This window comes from Xiphophorus maculatus, chromosome 13 (assembly GCF_002775205.1).
Source record: "Xiphophorus maculatus strain JP 163 A chromosome 13, X_maculatus-5.0-male, whole genome shotgun sequence".
Classification (NCBI taxonomy): Eukaryota; Metazoa; Chordata; class Actinopteri; order Cyprinodontiformes; family Poeciliidae; genus Xiphophorus; species Xiphophorus maculatus.
This window is the reverse complement of record NC_036455.1, coordinates 27,335,864-27,355,168: the sequence shown is the minus strand read 5'-3', so window position 1 is coordinate 27,355,168 and position 19,305 is coordinate 27,335,864.

Below are 19,305 nucleotides of genomic sequence, written 5' to 3'. Positions count from 1 at the left end.
GGGTCATAGCCACTAGTAGACCACGATGAATACACCGAGGGCTCCTGTTCATCCAGAGTCGATGGATTCGGCTTTATGTAGTTCAAATAGCACCAGCTGTTACAAGTGCTTGAGAGCAGGCTGGGGTAAGAGGGTTCAGCACATGAGGCTGGAGAAGAAACACCTGGTAAGCATGATAGAGTTTCTTGTTTGAGCTCTTGACTCTGTGTATTAAGTGCTGATATGTTGGCACATCCAACCTCCTTCTCCTCTTCTTCTTTTACTCTTTTCTGCTGCTGTTGTGACTCGGGGTTGAGCTCTATACTGTTTGAAGGGGAAAGCATACGTTTGTTGCAACTGGATCCTGGACACCTTGCACCATCCTCAGACCATGGTTGCAAGTCTAAACTTGTGTTTGGGTGATTTCTGAGTTCGGCTGTTGAAAGACATATTTTAGGTGAGATGCTGTCGAATGCCTCATGTGGCCTCTGGGAGATGCACTGAGATAGAGTAGTGTATATGGCACATGCTGGGGTGAGAGTGTCTGTCTGGAGACGAACAGCTACTGTTGGAGATGTCAATGGCCTCAGTTCTTCTAAACTGTATGTAATATGAGGGGCCTGTTGCTGAATGTGGGAGTTACTGGTGGGGCCCTCAGTGTATGTTTGATGTGGAGGAATCTCTAGTTTCAGCCCAGTGGACACAGGAAGATAGTGGGCTCGGGCTGCCCCCGAGGGTCCATATGAAGGATTAGTCTGTGGTACTCGAGGAGGAACCTGCTCTGGATGGATGTACGAAACCTCCTTTATCACATCTACTGAAGGCTCGTAGCTTTTTGACAGTTCTGTGCTTCCTTTTAAGTGAATATTTTGACTGAGTTTCCACTTGGTGAGAATTTCTTTGCACTGCGATCCCTCTGGAATACCCAAGACTCTGACACTTGATAACGGGGGAGAGGAGGACCTGCTGCCATAAACAGAAGTATGACTTCCTTGAGAACATTTGTCAGAGCTTACATCTTCTGGACTATGGCTCAGGACAGTAGCATGCCCTTCCTCCTCATCTTGATCTCGTATTACGGCATGTCTCATAAGGAGACATCTTCGTCTCTCTTTCCAGCCAACTGCAGAGCGTTCAGGCGAAAGACAACTATAGTCAAATGATTTACTACGGGTCTCGCTCATTTCAACAATAGGTTGTGGGTCATGAGGGGCTTGCTCAGATGCTGAGCGCCTCATCTCTCTTTGATGATGAACCCCAGGCACAGTCAACATGTGAGGAGCTCTTGATCTCCTTAGCGCTGTTGATGTCGTTATCTCCATGTCTGGTCTGCTTGGTTCCTCAAAAGATGTAGAGCGACTGGATGCGTATGATGCACTACTATCCTGACTGGGGCTACGGGGCAGAGACATGGAATCAAAGCTAGAGTCACCTGAGGACTGGGCAGCCTCAGCTAAACGCAAGCGCTTCTTCTTTGGGGGAAGCTTTTCAATGGGAAGCTGTGCTAACGAAGGGCTCCTCTGTGGCCAATGAAAATCATCAAGCTTCTCCAATTTTTTCTCTGCCAAGTTTGGCTCTTTTGAGTTATCTGGGCAAATATTTAAGTCTTCTGTTACAAGTATTTCTGGAACCTGCACATTATTTTGACGGACCAGCTTTCGGCTGGTAGGTTTAACTGATTGATGTTGGGGTTGGGTTTTAGAGATAGGACGATTTTCTTTATGAGGTGGAGAGCTGTTTGTTATTTTCAGGCTTTGATATTCATGACATGAAGATTCTTGTTTTTCAAATAAACTAGTGTGCTGAATCACAGAGCAGGTCTGAAGTGCTGGCCGTCTAGGGCCCTCAACAGCTACAATAGCCTCATCTTTGCACTGTCCTGATGAGAGAGCCGAAGGCGACAATGAGAGGTCATCAGAATCAAAACTCTCCTCTTTCCTTCTCTTACGCATTGTTGAGACTCCGGCTCTGACTACATGGTTACTTAGCTGTGAGCTCTCCATTGGACTCGTTACCATTTCATTTTGGGGATAATGTGCATGGCATAGGTTTTGCTTGTGTTTCTTATAACCTTCCCAATCCTTGCAACCAGTGCCACAGGCCTCACATTCATACGGCTGTGGTTGACGTTGCCTCTGTCCAGATACTGTGGTTACACTGTTGCAGGAAAATGTATGCAACATCTCTTGTTCTTCTTTTGTAGGCTCAGAACCTACAGGGATTTCGATGGCTGGTTGCCTTCTTAGAGTTCCAAAACGGCGCGGCGTTTGAGTTTCAAAAGGTTTTTCATCAAAGGACTGAGTTTGACGAAATTTACAGGGAACAGTACTTGAAGTGTCTAATGAACTTGATGCAGATGGCATTGAAAGACTTCTCACCATGGAAACAGTAGATATTTGGCAGGAAGGTTGCTCCACTTTTAGGGATGCATGATGAAATTTTTCACAGGGAACTCCCATACTGATGGAGCCTGTTGTTTTATACCCAATATTTCCAGATTTAGGGCTGTGAATAATGGGTTCTTTGATGCTAGGACTCTTTTGGGCCTCTGAACTATTCTTTCTAGTCAGTGAAAATCTCCTTGGTTTTACACTGTCAATTTTACTGGTATCCACCACAGCCTCATTGATAGTGATGAGTTTTGTGATATGATCAATAACTTGCTTCTTGGGGACACTGAATGAGATGTTTTTTTCCTCATGACCAAGGAGATTCTGGTCATGATGACGGGACATCCTCTGTAGTTGTCCAAGGCGTCCATATTTACCAAGGATGATCTCCGCATAGCTTTTGGCACTTGTGTTTGTGGGACTGTCTTGTGGTTGCTCTGTACTTTCAGAACGGGAGAAGTAGCCAGATTCTGTACTGCCTCTGCTACCTAAAATGAGAGATGAGTTCTTTTCATCAGAAGAGTCTTGAGAGCAACGTTTCCCTCTACTTAGACGAAGGGCTAGTCTCTTTTTCACTGCAAAGGAGTCATTGCTGGGTCCAGTTCTATCCTTTGTCACATCAACTTCAGGATTCTTACCCAAGGCCACACTGTTTTGTCTATTTGTAAGAGCTGATGCAGAGGATAGGTGTCGTGTTTCATCCTCTGATTCAGTGACCTGCTCCTCTAAAGATTTTGGCTCCCCAAATGCCAAGCCTGCCTTTACCTTGTGGGTATGTGATTTGCGGTGTTTGTACAGATTGCTCTTTGTCTTAAAAGAGAACCCACAAGGGGCACAAGGATAGGGTCTTTCGCCTGTATGAGAGCGAATGTGTTTCTGTAGAACACTGGGCTTTGCACATGCACGGCCACAGTAAGTGCAAACATATTTGCCTGGTTTCTGAGGTTTGCGTTCACGTTTCTGTTTGGGATTGTCCTCGTGAGTTTCTGATGCAGACTGGATAGTAGGGTCTTGAGTGCAAGGTAAGCCTCCTAACGACGAACAGGAAACTGTAGCTTCTTCTGTTGCTGCTTCTTGTTTGTGTTCTAGCTCTGTACCAGAGACAATGCTCTGATGCTGATGCCTAAGACGTTTACGTTCACGGTTATGTCTTCTGGTCAGCTTGGGCACCTGTGCTGTACATTGAGACTTTGGGCAAGCAGTTGGTTGTTGTTGAGAGATCCGGAATGGAGACTTGCACCGCAGACCTTGGTGAAGAGATTCTGATTGATGTTGTTCTTGACCTCCAGTCTGCTCCCCAGTTGTTTTCTGACAATGCAAGGCCTCCATAAACAAGAAGGAAATCCCCAGGTAGACACTTGATTTGCGTCTGCCTCAACCAGGCCACAGAATCAAAGGCAAATCTTTATCTGGATTTCACATAAGGTGGTTTGGCCAACTTGCCTACCTCATGTAAGTGGCAGGCTTCATGATTGTTGCTTTATTGACTCAATCTTAATTGCTGCATAGCAAACAATATCAACTTCAGAGCAGTGAATTCAAATAATCCAGTTGTTTGGGGAAGGAATTCATATGCAGTGCTGATCCAGTAAAGGTACCATGGAGTATTTATCCAGTCTTCAGACTCATTTGAATGTATGATTCCTGTCTTCTGAACATTATGATCTGTGAATACAAAAAAATTATAAGCTCATTAAAAAAAGATAGTAGTTAGTCAACAAATTATCATATTGCCTATTTCAAATGAATCAGAATCATAATTTCTTTGACTGTCATTGTGCACAAAGAAAGCACAACATAATTTAAAAACTGTTATACAGGTATAATTTTTCCTAATTATTTTTAACATTCTCCTGCCTTCTGATGATTTTAAACACAAAACCTTTTTGTGACTTTTGTAGAAAACATTATGTCAATTAATTTCAGAAAGCCAAGCTTTTCCTGTGTCACTTTCCTAAATTAATGACCAAAGTTATTCTTTGCCCCAAAAAAGAAGCAGTGCTCTTTTTACTTTTGTGCAAAGATCACTTTTGGTAAAAAAAAAAAAAAAAAAAACATTTTAAGATAGTGCTAGCTTTAGAGCACAGGGCTCCAAAGCATTTCGAGAAACAAACTGTCAAACAAGTTCTACTTGAGGACAAACACAAACAATCCTAATAAAAAGCAACTCAATGTGCCTTTGACTCTGGCCTTTTATGTCTGGAGCTTTTTAAAAATGACCATCTTTACTACAATCTGGCCCCAGATACGCAAAAATGCGTAACAGAAACCAAGCTGTCATTATTTATGAAACAATTTTTTTAAAAATAGAGAACTTGTGTACTGGACTCTTGCTACTTTTTTTAGATTGAAAAGAAAAACAGTTGTTAGGTGTTACCAAACTTCAATCAAATTCACCTAAATAACCGACCGAGCAGGTGTGACTACCAGCATGCCAGCAGAGGGACACTCCGAAGATCTGGATCACACATGTAAGGAAATACATCAGTAATATTCTTCCAGAACTACTTGTTGCTTCCTCTGACATCAATCTGAAGTCCATATTTGTACAGTGAGAAAAATAATTCATAAGTGACAACGCTGTAGGGCAGTTCCCAAGCTTTCTATGATTGGACACCTAAGCAAATTCACCACACTAGCTGTGTTTCATTAGCCATAAAACTGTTCAAATTTGGTGCATTCCATTAAGCAAATATAGTTTTGTCATTTAAATCCATCCAATATAAAAACCAGTACTGCAGCATAGTACAGCGGAGCACAGCAAAGACGCATGTAGTGTGGGCTTACTGGTGCTTAAAAAACCTATTTAAAATAAAAATAAGCAGTGCTTACCTGGGGGACGGGGTGTTTTTAAAAAAAAAATGTGTTTAACATATTACCAAGCTGTGGATTCTAATATCCGGTTCTTCTACAACAGTGTAAGCCTTTTAGAGTCACATTAGATCTAATATTTGATAAATATAAGCCATGTTTCTAGATCCTTCAAAGATCCCACCAAATGTAGCGGATGAATGGCCATTAGCTATCAGTTCCTCCATGAATAAATTTCCCACTGCTATTATGTGCCAGCACACTGAAACAGTAAACAAGGCATCCCACGCACAGACCAGCTGGTTTCTACACCCACATTCTGGTGGAAGACGGCGAAGCTGCTGGATAATATCCAAATGACTGATAACAGGTTGATAACCATCTTTGAATTAACTTGTGGGAGAACTATACATGTGAAATTTGAACCTTCAACAAAACCATTTATGTTATAATAGGGTGTGTGTGTATAGAGTTTGTGCAAGTTATCTAGTAACATTACAAACTATGCAACATGCTTTCTTTAACTGAGAACAGAAAAAATAACTGTAGGCAGTAAGGTAGTTACATATGTACAAAAAGGGTCTTAGACTATTTTCAGTCTTGAAGATGTTAACAGCTAGATGCTGAAATACAAAAAACAACTGTAAATGCATTTTTAATAGGATCTTCTCCATTAGACAGTGTCTCATTTAATATCTTGCAATTAGCTAATCTCCATCTTCCTATACTGCAGCTTACAGACATATTCTGGTGACATCAACAAGTGAGCTGTCAAAACAAATGAATATGAATTTAGCTTGAACTAAATAACATTATCTTCCATCAATATTCCATCAGAAATAAGATTTTTAAAACACCTTTGTAATAGTGTTTTTACAAAAATCACTATTACAAAACATTTCCAAAGTGTTTATTTTTGCTTTTTCAGCTAGACTTCCCAAAGCATGACTTTAACTCAGCCTGTAGTCGGGCTGTTGCAAGTTTGAGTTGAGACTGATGTGATGCATATATCTTTGTAAATAAAGAGTACCATGTGGTAAATGTGTTTACATCTCACACTCACTCACTCAACATGTGTTCCGGCAGCAATTGGCCCTGTGTCTCCGCTGTAACTTGATCATGTCGATGTAAATTAACCACACCACTAGCCAATCACAGACAACTCTTTCATCCAGGATTCCTTCCAAATCCTGCATTCACCCAGATAAATAACAACCAGTCACAAACAGAAAGTTCAAATACTTTCTGTATATTTTCTGTATACTTACTTTCAGTACCAGGCAGCAGCCAGTGCCGAACAAAGATTACTTATTACTTAATCTCGTTCACCCAGGAGGGATTCAGAGAATCGCCACTGCTTCTGTACATCCAGACGAGCCAGTGCAGGAGGCTCAGGTATCTGGTTAGGACGCCTCCTGGGCTGCTCTTTGGTGAGTTGTTCTGGACACGACCCACTAGGAGGAGGCCCAGAGGAAGACCCCAGACACACTTGGAGGGATGATGTTTCTTAACTGGCCTGGGAACGCCGTGGGATTCCCCCAGAGGAGCTGGACCAAGTGGCTGAAGAGAAGGGAAAGAAAGTCTGAGGCTCTCTGCTACAGGCTGCTACCCCGCGGCCCGATCCCAGATAAACGAAAAACAATGGACGGGTGGATGTTGGAATACCATAGTATATATAGTGAATATTTCTTTTTTTAAAAATTTTTTATTACCCCTCCAGGGGGTCTTTTGTGGGCTCTAGTGTCCCTTATATGACAGTAGGCTGACAGGAAAGGGGGAAGGAGAGGAGGGAAGACATGAGGCAAATATCGTCAGGTACGGGAGTCGAACCCGCGACAGCTGCGTCGAGGACTGAAGGCCTCCAAACGTGGGTTGCGCTAACCACTACGCCACCATGGCGAGTATTTCTAACTTAAAACAGAACAAAGCTGAACAAAATATTGTAACATAGAACAGAAATTCCATAAAACATAGCTTGGCATTAGTGAAACTTTATTCTATTTGACTTTTAGAACCAGCTTAGATAAAGGCGATCATAAAATTGCAACACATAGACTAGTTAAACCTAGATACAATGACTCTACATTGACTCCTCGTGATCGTCTCGTCTCGTCTGCCACCTATATCGTTATGCCCTGATTGAAAAATACCTCTATCAGTTTTGTCAAATGGCTTGAATGCAGAGCGGACAACACAACTGGAGTTACCATGCTGCATGGAAAATGCAACTAAATGCAATATATTTGACAAAACACACCCCGCCCCCAAAATTAAAAATCTGGAATACACACATACAGGATTGCTTAAAAAAGCTTTTTTTAAAAATCTTGACAATTTCCTCTTCTCACTCTAATGGGCACCCAGCAGTGGTTCCTATGGTAACGGCCCTAAACCATGTGGTAGCAGATGGAAGGAGAGCTGGAGGGCTAAATTTATCTTCTAGCATCCTAACGGACAAAAGACAGAGAGAGTAAGAGAGAGAGAGAGAAGGGAAGGCAGGCTAAGGTGCCTCCCCCTCAGGAGCTGCTTCTTTTTGGGTGAGAGAACATTGCTAAAAATCAATAGTTTAGAAGCCTTGAATTTGTACAGCTATGATTCTGCATCCTTGTAGATGGTTTTAGGAGGAACAATATCTCAAATGTAATGACCAGTATTGAGTTTTACAATGAGGAAAAAAATTTAACCCTTCCTTTGCTACATTTTACCTATTAGGTATGACCAGCAGACACATTTACTAATTATTCAAGGATGCAAAATTCAACTTATTTCATCTTAATAACAGCGTTTAGCTCCCTTATCTGTGTTCCCACCATAACGTCAGCTGAGGAGTTCATCAGCACCTTTCCATGGTCCTCTCAGCTGTATTGTACACCACCTTCCCCTTTGTGTGTGTGTGTGTGGGGGTGTGTGGGGGTGAGTACGCAGAGTTAAGGACTGCTCCCACAGGTCCACGCGAGAAGACTGGCTGCACAACACAGGCAGCTCATTCACTCCCAGTGCGAGCTGCAGGCTGTAATACACACACATCCCACAGACTTCGCACTGCATGCATCATCCTCTGCTCCATTCAGACACAGAGACACACACACACACACACACACCCCATGCTCCTTACAGAAGATGCACCGCCTGCACACCTATAAAATCAGCACAAAATGTTCAGGTCCCCTCCGAGTCTCCCAGAGTACGACAGCGCAATAATCCTTGTTTTTTTTTCCCTCTGCCGATGCAGTGCTTGCTTGCAGCAACAAAGGCATGAATGGAGCAAACTCACGCCGTCACGTCACACACTTCAAATGGTCAGAATGAACGTGGCTGACAAAAAAAAAGAAAAAGGAATGAGTGTGAGGGCTGATTTACCTGGCTGCAGGTGGGGATGTCCTCGGCTTGTGAATGACGGGAAGCAGAGAGGAGGAAGGAAAAGGATGAATGAGAGTGACGGTGACGAGAGGTACGCGAGTCTCCACTCTACGTGTGCTGCACTGACAAACAGGTAGCTGAGTATGTTACGCGTATGAATGAGGAGGAGGGGACACTGTGTATACCCCCCACCTCGTCTCCCTCTCGTTGGGGTCAAAGCTAAGCAGCAGCTACGTATTTGTAAGTTGACGTAAGCTCGTGTTTCTTTTGGCAGGCATCTTGGTCTGCACAGCTGGCAGGGACGCAGGGCGAGTGGGTCGCCGTTTGATGCAAGTCGAGGAAGAGACTTAAGAAACGTACTGTTCCCATTCAGGTCGTCTTTACATCGACGGGTGTGCTTTGCTCTCAGAAAACCCTGGGAAGGTTGAGGACATGTAAGGATTGAAGAATGGAGAATGTCCACAGTGTTCCTGCCAAGATCAGGCCAAAAAGAGTTCAGGCAAACCTGACATCATCGCTTTAATATGCTACTCTAAATGACTTAATGTTCATGCACATGTGGGGCATCGAGAGGGCACCAGCTAAGGATTACATAAAGGCAAGGAGTGAGCTAATCTGGCTAGCTGTTAAAGAAGAAAGAGGGGAACGGAGGGAGGCCAGATACATCCTTCCTTTAGAAGGCAACAAGTTCTTGTGAATCAGACTGGAGAGATGGTCAGGTTTATGGCCAAAGCTCTGGGTTCTAAGTGAAATCTTTATATTCAGTCATTTGGAACAAAAAGTTCCTGCTGTAAAACTTTTTACATTCACAAAGATCAAAAATAATCCTACATCATTTCATCTGTTTCTTTTTGTGTCTTTGCTCTGTCTTCTGATATTACCCAGTCGCGGCAGATGGTTGTTTGTACTGAGCCAGGTTCTGGTTCTGCTGGAGGCTCCTTTAAAGGGGAGATTTCCTCCTCTCTACTCCACGGTATGAGGGATTACTGTAAAATCAATAACACGGTGCAAGCCGTTGTCTACTGTCACTATGTGCTCGTCCAGGAGGAGTTAATGCTGCAAGTCAGTAGCTGCATTGCGATTACAAATGTGCCCAAAACTACGTCGATATCATGCTAATGGCTTAAAACAAAAAACGTCAGAATTGTGGTGTTTCCACTAAATAGGAAACACAATTAAAATTATACGTTAATAACTGTTTACGCGATAAGTCATTAAAAATCATGCTGCGCCATCATCCTTTCAACTACTTCCTGTCTCCATGGTTTGATCCAGTGGCAACATCCTGTTGTTGATCATGTGACTCATGTGATGTGAAAAATGTGTTTCCATTCCAGGTACCTTATCCTAGCGCCAAAACGATTTAGCAAAGATTTTCAAAGTTGGCGTGCTTCCATTAAGCAAATCAGTTTTTGAAATGTCAAATTGTGTGAGTGTATGGTCAATGGAAACACACCTACTGACTTGATGCAATCTGCTGGGCTTCCTTTGATAGAAACGGTTTAAACTATTTTGAATAACAAAACTAAGTGTACTGTACTTTTTGGTAACTAGAATCAATAGATATGATTGAATTTAAATAATTTTTTTGCAAAGTGCTTCAATATGACATTTGTTGTGAATTGGCGCTATGGAAATAAACTGAATAGAAATTGAAAATTTCTTAACAGTCACTGTGTAACTTTGCCAAAACGACGTCTATAATTTTCTCTGAAACCGTCTTTGATGTCACCAGTGACGACATCAATTGCTGGTGGTCTTAGTAAGTGGCCCCCAACCCTGGTCCTTAGGCCCCCTGTCCTTCATGTTTTAGATGAGTCCCTGTTTCAATACGCCTGACATCCGTTCATCACGGTCTCCATAAAAGAGATGTTCCTGCTCTCAGGATAAAATAATGTATCAAATTCTTAAATAATTACAACTAGTTTTTAAAATAAAATCAATACATTTAATTGATTCTATATTTACTAAATTATTTCTGTATTTATATCCAGTTTTAATGAACTGACATATTTAAATGATCATTTCTTTGTGTGCTTTTAGGTCTCTTTTTCAACAAGAGCATTTCCACCGCCTAGTGGTTCCCATGAAGCATTGCAGGCAGTTGAGGCTAGCAGAGTTCAATGAACGCCTTGAATGTTCCTGGCTGTTTTTAGGAAATGGAACATGAGCTTAAATCCTCAGGATTTAAGTCCCACTGCAACACTGCGACATTTTGGCTATTTTAAGTTTACAACAAGATATACTAAACACTTGCCACGCCATTTTGACAAATGTTTACTGAGGTTCAGATCTGCTGAAAATAAAAGTGATTGCGACCTTCAATATTTTGGTTTGTTTATTCTTATATTATTTGACTATGACACAAAAACCAATATTGGTTTTAAATCTACATGTCTGCCTTCTTCGATGTGACAGAGCTGACAGTGTTAGACTTTTCCATGGACGATGCTCAGACTGTGCAGCTGGGGCTTATCTGCTTGGCCTTGTCACAGTGTGAACATCCTGCTAGATAACACGTTTCTACAACACTTTTATTCTTAGCTTTGTAGGACGGTGGTCATTGTGAGACAGGTCCATCCTGGACAGATGTCTACGTACTCAAAACAAAGCACAATTTAGTGAGACTGAATAAGCTGGCAGTCACGTTTTTGGACTGTGGAAGGAAGCTGGAATACCTGGAGAGAGCCAACACATCCACGGGGAAAGCTAGCAAATGCCAACCAATAGCATCGCCCCGAGGTATTTCAGCTTCCCAAGCTGCATTTTGTTTCTGATATTTTACATATGCAGTAAGAAAAATTTCACACATTTTTAATTTGGAGTTGTTCTATGAAAATATCTGCCAATAGGTTAATCCACAAATCCTGAACCACGAACAGGCCGCCTACTTCCACAAATCTCCTCCTCAGAGCCAAGCTTCCAGCTCTGAGCACACCACGCCACGCAGCTCCTCCAGAGCGGCATAATGGAGGAGAATTGTTGTGATGACGTACTGAAGCCTGAGTGTTGGAAAGAGTAGGAGTTCTTAAAAATGACAGAGGCCAATTTTAAGGCATCAAACTGCAAAGTCAAATTTCTTTTAAGTTATGTTTGACACATACTGGTGGTGGGACTTCATTGACATTTTTGATCAAGTTAATTGCATGGTTTGTAATGAATTAATCTCAAAAGGATTTTAATCGAAACCCACATAGACAAAATAAGCAATATTGTTAATTAAAAAGCCTTTTGCTGACAAATTGAGTCAACAGATATACAAGCTAAACAAGTACAATATTTATTATTTCTAGTCTGTTATTTATGTTATTCAACCTTCAGATTGGTGCTAAGTGCTGTCATACCATTCAAATTTTAAGTGCTTCAAGAACCTTATTCATGGGAAAAAAATGCTTCATAAATGTGGACTGTGGGCGCTGACATTAGCGTTAGCATGTTGCTGCAACAGGTTTAGAATTGAGAAGCTATTAGGATGTAGCTTTGCTCATAAACTAACTCCTTTTAGCACAACTTGACCACAACAATAGTCTTTGCCAACATCCAATCAGATCCATTTTTGAAGTAAAAATTTGTTTCTTTTTGGCCAAGCGGAGCGGCTTTGTTTATTGTTGCTTGTGCGTCAGATTTACAGGCGTTCCAGAAACACAGTACTAAAGTTCCAGGTTGGGGCTTTGATAAAGTAAAAAAGAAAATTTAAATAAAAATCTTTAGTCTGTTCAAATCTGAGGAGCTACTTAATCAACATTAACATGTTTAAAACAGCATTTGTACAACTACTGAAGGTAACAGTTACTTAATTATACTAATTAAGTAATTAAAGTGTACCTGTAAAAAAAACATAATTCTATCCGTTTAAAAGGCCATTAAACGCCACTGACAACAAACTGTTGGTCTGTGCTGCTTTACAACCTCTGAAATGCATTAGTACTCACTATTTAGAATCAGCCACAGCATGTCTGAAGTGAAATGTTGTTGTTCAAACTGTTTAGATTGAGCTCAACATAAAAACCAAGGATGAAGAAAGTCTTTTTCTGGTCAAGACTTCCCAGCAATAAATAAAACTGTCTGGATCTACAAAGCAGGAGTGTGCCTTTTACTACAGTTTGTATGTGCAAAGGTGTACCCAACCAATAAATCGAGCAGTAGAACCACAACCACAAGGTCCTGTTGCCTTCCTGCAGACACCAAGCCACAGATTGACCAAAGACCCCCACCCTTCATGGCACAGCCACAAGCCATAACAGAACAGATGCACGTCTCAACCCTAACCTGCCTTGATGGCCACAGAAAACAGCAGCGTGACCAAAGCAGAGCAGGCTATGCTGCCTCCATTTAAACAGTCCACAGAGATAAATAGTTACCTAGACTACAGAAACCTTTGCAAATGAGTTCTGTGTTGACAGATGTTTAACAGAACCCCGCTATGGTGGACACTGCTGGTTTAGATTCTGTAACGCAATTCTATGCTTGTACTTCTATAAGGTGGCCCTTTATAGAAGCCATGTTGTCTTCCACTAGCTTTTTACACTTGCTAGTGAATGCATCCATGACATCATTTTGGCACTAAAAGTGAGAAATATTAATCCAGAAAGTAGTTAGTGTAGTCAAAACGATCCATGATTTTAATGTGACGGTTGGTGTTTATTCAGCTTCCCTTCTGCATTATAGAATAAAACAATACAAAGAGCTGTGGAAACATTTAAAGACTGGGTAATGTTATATGTTAATTGGTTAATAAAATTAACTTAATTAATAACAAACTGTTAAAACATTAATTGTGATTAGTTACTGTCAAGGAAACTCACTTTACAAAAGAGACTTCAATGGCTTTGTTTTTACTCAGACTGTGTCTCTGTAAAAACAAGTGTTGAAATAAATTTTGTATAAAACATTCAGAATATAACTCAACTAAATTACATTACAAGCATTTATTTTGTATATATTTAGAGCATTCACTGTTTTAAAAGTGTTGTCAATTAGTGTGAACTGCAGTTTGGAACCTCCCAGAACATTTCTTCGATTCCTCCATCCTCAACAACAGGTCCAGAGTCCTAGCAATGTCAATCACAATCTGGTGTGGCGCTGCTCACACCCTACCCGTCCTCTCCTTGCTCTCTGCTACGCTGCAGCTAGCAGAGCCTGCCATCAATGCTGAGGCTGGTTAGCATGGCCACGGATGGCAATAACTGGCTAACTTTTGTTAGCATGGCCACAGATGGAAACCAGTAAATGTTTTCTTGTAATGGTGAATCATTTCTCCACATTAGCATATTTAGCAGCGTGTACTTGAGGTTGACTGACAGCATTTAGCTCCTCCTCCTGGCTCTCATTGGTTGTTTCTGACCTGGAGAGCCGCGTTTATTCAAGCTCAGGGAGGAGCAGAAGGAGATAAAAAAAAAGTTCAAATTATCTGTCTCATATCACACTGTCACAGCAAAGTGACAGCGTTACAAAATATGTAAAATACATATATATTTTTTAAAAGTTTCATACTGCAGCTTTAAAGTTTCTTTGTTTTCCCTAATGCTTTTTAAATTTGTGATTTATTAGTTCTGACGTTTTCTTATTTAATAAAGGAAGCAGCTCACATGCACAGTTAACAGTTCAAATAATTCTGTGCTCCACCACAGCTGTAACTTTAGTGCAGCTCCTCAGCTGCTGAATCCCGGGCCAGATACTGTTGCTGCAGTTCTTTGGACGGCAACACGCAGATAAAACTGTCAATACTTTGTGGTCTTAAATTACAGAGCAGCAGCGCTGGCCATGTGCTGTACTAGCTCACTGGGCTATTGACCTGAGTGTTACAGATAATTACGTTATCTTAATATTCACGGAGAATCAGTAACATGCTCATGTAAAAAAGAAGTGTGAAACTGCATTTACAGTTGCGATAAACTATAAAGAAGGATAAAGAACGAGGGCTTTGTTCATGGTTAGAAAAAACAACTTATTATAGAAAAAATGACCAGCAGATTGCTATATTTGACTCCATATCTAATTCAGGCTGTCTATGTCAGTGTTTGTGCTTTTTGAGAGAGTGGGTTTCTGTTTGACCTCTGACTAAAACTGAGCATACAGTTCAGGGTTTCCCCCAGAAAAAACTCAGTGATGGGGGCGCTGGACACTGGGTTTATTTAGTTTTTAAAAAATGGCTAAAAGTTTCAAAATATCACTAGGTGTTATCGGAAGACATTATTTACAATACCTAAACACAAACCATAAAGTCTTAAAAAGGCAAAAAAAAAAAAAAAAGGAAAACATGAAATCAACAAACAATACTTAGCCTGGTGGGTGGGAAGGTAAAGCCTGGTGGCCCCCCGGGGTTGCCAGGGGAAACCCTGCAATTATTACCTCCATGATGACAATCTGTGCTGCTGAACCCTTGGCTTCCTCTCACTGCATTGACCATTTTTCTGAGAACTAAGAATCAGTAGATCAGAAAATATCTTAACATTAAGCTCATTGATGTCTGTATGAGGGATTTAAAATAAAGTTTGAGGATTTTTCAGCATTTAAGTCCTAGAATGTAAACTTAGGCAATTGTTGATCAATCACAGATTTTGAAGGAGCTGAAAAAGTGCTGCAGCTGATGTGAGTGTGGATACTGTTCTGACAAGACACACTGCGTACTTTAATTATTAAAAGATCTATGGATTATGTCAAGCTTATTCTGGGTTAAAAATGACTTTAATTAGGAATGCATCGATCCACTTATTTTAGCTCTGAGGAGGAGCTGTGTCACGAAGGCGGGGCTAGGTCCACCCAGGAGTTTTGAATGGTTTCCATGGAAGATTAAGAGATTTCTCAAACATGCATGAAAGAATCAAAGCATCACTTCAGGTATGATTTTGATGCAGGAATAACATTGTAACATGATGGAAGGCGCAAAAAAGGTTGATTTAATAAACCCTGAGGACATTTTACAGACCTGCTGGAATTGCTATTAAGTTTTTCTGAGGAATATTTTGCAAGCTGTACATACATTTTATTCCACTTCACATACTTCACATGTATGTGCTACATTATGTTCATTGACACATAAAATCTCAATAAACTACATTGCAGTTCGAAGAAGTTATGTGACAAAATGAATTGTGGACACTTTTGCAACAAATTTACGGCCATCAATAAAGTTTAAAGGAACAGACGTCTCTGTCTGACTGAAGTCATCAATCAGTACTTCACTGAACATACCGTTCTCCAGTCAGCTGTCGCATCATGTTAATTAGCCCCCACTGAATTGCAGCACACAGTGGCTGTGGCTTGTTAAAAAAAGTTGCTCGTCAGTTTGCTTAGTGCTTTGTTGGGGTAAAAAAAGAAAAAAGTTGCTAGAAAAAACACTCTGTTGGCAACAGTGTAATTCGAGCAGCCTTCCTCCTGTACACACTCTTGTATTGATTTATTGTGCATCGTTTGAGAGAGGGAGACGGTGAACATGAACAAGTGCCATGAAGTTGAAGCTCTACTGTACAGTAAAACATCATTTCACTGTTTCTTTGTTTTCCTAAAATCTTCTTTTAATTGTTACCGTTTGATGTTTCAGTGTAACAATCAGCCTTTAGTGTCCAGCTAACTGACACACAAAGCTAGGTTCACAAGAAAATGAGATTTCAGCACCACATTTAACAAAACAAACCTTTTCACAAACAGTGAGAATGTTTGACAAAAGCATCAACTGTGTTGTAAAGAACATATAATCAATGTGGAATATTTCAGACCAGACGTGAGCACTCTGTATAGAAGTCTTTGTGTTTTTCTAATTTGATGCAAAGAAACGCTAAAAATGCCACTTTTGTGTTTTAAAGGAACTTTGTTCAGTGTAGAATTACGCAGATAATTCTACACTGAACTATCTGTGTACCTGATCGTTCCAGGTACGTTGGACATCTTAGAGGATCAAACCCAGAGGATTCTAAATAAACTAAAAAAGGGGAAATCATTTCAGTTTACAACAGACCAGGAGCTCTGAATCACATCCCAACTTCAGTGCGGCTAACTGTTAGCAAGTTGTAATAATCTCACAATCTTTACAAATTTCATCTGTGACTTGGGTTTTCTACCGATATCGCCATTAAAAAATGTCATACTTTAAATTTGTCCTTGAGCTATGTGCAACATTAGCCTAGCTGTTGCCTCCGTGTGGGATTTCTCCCATTGAGCTGGATTTCTCCTGTAGAATTTCTAGCAGGCCAATCAGCGAACAGAAGCAGAAGTTGTGAAGGGTGATGTCGATTTTCTGATCTTTCTTAAAATTGTAGTCTGCCTGTAATTTTGCAACGGCAAGAGAGGAAGTGATGAATGCTGTTCAGTCCCTTAATACCGGCTGTGGACACAAATTTTCTGAAGTTATTTCTAATCTTTGTAAATGTCCTGCTGTGTGGCTGTTTCACACCTTTTTTGGCATTTGGTCTGGCATATCTCAGCTACAGTGGAACATCTATAACTCTTGGACTTATAAAATGAAAGTATCCTACTGGACTAAGTGCAAATTACACAAAAAACAGTCTGTGAAAAATTCTAAGACCCACTGGTCTAGTTCAACAAATTGTGTGACCTCATGCCTGTAGGCCAACAACAGAAACCAGGAGTTACGTTTTCTCAGAAACTTTGAAGACCTTTGATCTGAGTTTTGAAATATGACCTTGACCTTCCTGGTTTCAAGTCTTCAATCTGGTTTCAAAATGCTGAAAGGTTCTGTATGTTTGAAAGTGTCCTGATTGCATTGTTTTCAGGTCAAAGGAATAAATTATATAATGACAAATTGTACTTTTCTACTAAACCTTGCAGATAATAAATATGTTGATTCCACAGCCAGTGAGAAAAACTTCTCCGGCATTAAAAGACAAGAGAAAGCTAAATTAGAGGGCTAATGGAAAACTAGTGAATAGCTGATAAAAACCACATGCAAAGCCAGGCTGCTCACAGCCAGCAGTAGGTCTGCATGATGTGATATAACTCATATACTGTAGATCAATACTAATACAGTTGGGCCTCATGCATCTAGCTGTGCTGGGTGCTTGGCTTAAGCAGATTGCAGATTACAAAAAAAAGTGCATCACAGGCTGCTGGTATTTTTTCAAAAGAAAGAAAAGGTTTACCTTTCTTTGCCACTTCATTAAGAAGCAGATTTATTTACAGCGTCACACGCCGAGTTTATACTCTGTACAAACAAATTTACAAAAAAGGAGGGTTAGGGTTAGGAGGAGTAAATTTCCGCCAAAGAAATCTCAAAACCTTTCTTGAAAAAACCTGAAAATTTTCAAAAGAAAAATTCCAAAAGTCAAATTTTTTAAACTCGAGATATTTCCTCTCCCTGGGCTGCCACCTTATTGTGGTGGAGGGGTTTGAGTGCCCCAATGATCCTAGGAGCTATGCTGTCTGGGACTTCATGCCCCTGGTAGGGTCACCCAAGGCAGACAGGTCCTAGGTGAGGGACCAGACAAAGTGCAGCCCAAGACCCCGATGATGGAAAAGGCCTTTGGACTTCGTGTTCCCTCACCCGGACGTGGGTCACTGGAGCCCCACTCTGGAGCCAGGCCTGGAGGGGGCGCACGATGCCGAACACCTGGTGGCCGGGTTGTTTCCCATGGAGCCTGGCCGGGCTCCGCCCGAAGAGGAAACGTGGGTCCCCCCTCCCATGGGCCCACCACCTATGAGAGGGGCCAAAGGGGTCGGGTGCAGTGCGAGATGGGTGGCAGCCAAGGGAGGTCCTGGCAGTCCGATCGTCGGTTGCAGAAGCTGGCTCTTGGGACGTGGAATGTCACCTCTCTGGTGGGGAAGGAGCCGGAGCTAGTGTGTGAGGTTCAGAGGTTCCGGCTAGAAATAGTCGGTCTCACCTCGACGCACGGCTCTGGTTCTGGAACCAGTCTCTTTGAGAGGGGCTGGACATATTTCCACTCTGGAGTTGCCCACGGCGAGAGGCGTCAGGCAGGAGTGGGCATACTTGTTGCTCCCCATCTCGGCGCCTGTACATTGGGGTTTACCCCGGTGAACGAGAGGGTAGCCTCCCTCTGCCTCTGGGTGGTGGGACGGGTCCTGACTGTCGTTTGTGCTTACGGGCCAAACGACAGTTCAGATTACCAACCCTTCTTAGAGTCCTTAGAGGGGGTACTGGAGAGTGCCCCTCTTGGGGACTCCCTTGTTCTGCTGGGGGATTTCAACGCTCACGTGGGCAATGACAGTGAGACCTGGAGGGGCGTGGTTGGGAGGAACGACCCCCCAGATCTGAACTCGAGCGGTGTTCTGTTGTTGGACTTCTGTGCTCGTCATGGATTGTCCATAACAAACATCATGTTCAAGCATAAGGGTGTCCACACGTGCACTTGGCACCAGGACACCTTAGGCCGCAGTTCGATGATCGACTTTGTCATCGTTTCATCGGATCTGCGGCCGTATGTCTTGGACACTCGGGTGAAGAGAGGTGCGGAGCCGTCCACTGACCACTCCCTGGTGGTGAGTTGGCTCCGGTGGTGAGGAAGGATGCCGGTCAGACCTGGCAGGTCCAAACGTGTTGTGAGGGTCTGCTGGGAACGTCTGGCGGAATCCCCTGTGAGACGGAGCTTTAACTCCCATCTCCGGCAGAACTTCGAACACGTCCCGGGGGAAGTGGGGGACATGGAGTCTGAGTGGACCATGTTCCGTGCCTCCATTGTCGAGGCAGCTTATCGGAGCTGTGGCCACAAGGTTGTCGGTGCCTGTCGCAGCGGCAACCCTCGAACCTTCTTGGTGGACATCTTCAGTGAGGGATGCTATCAGGCTGAAGAAG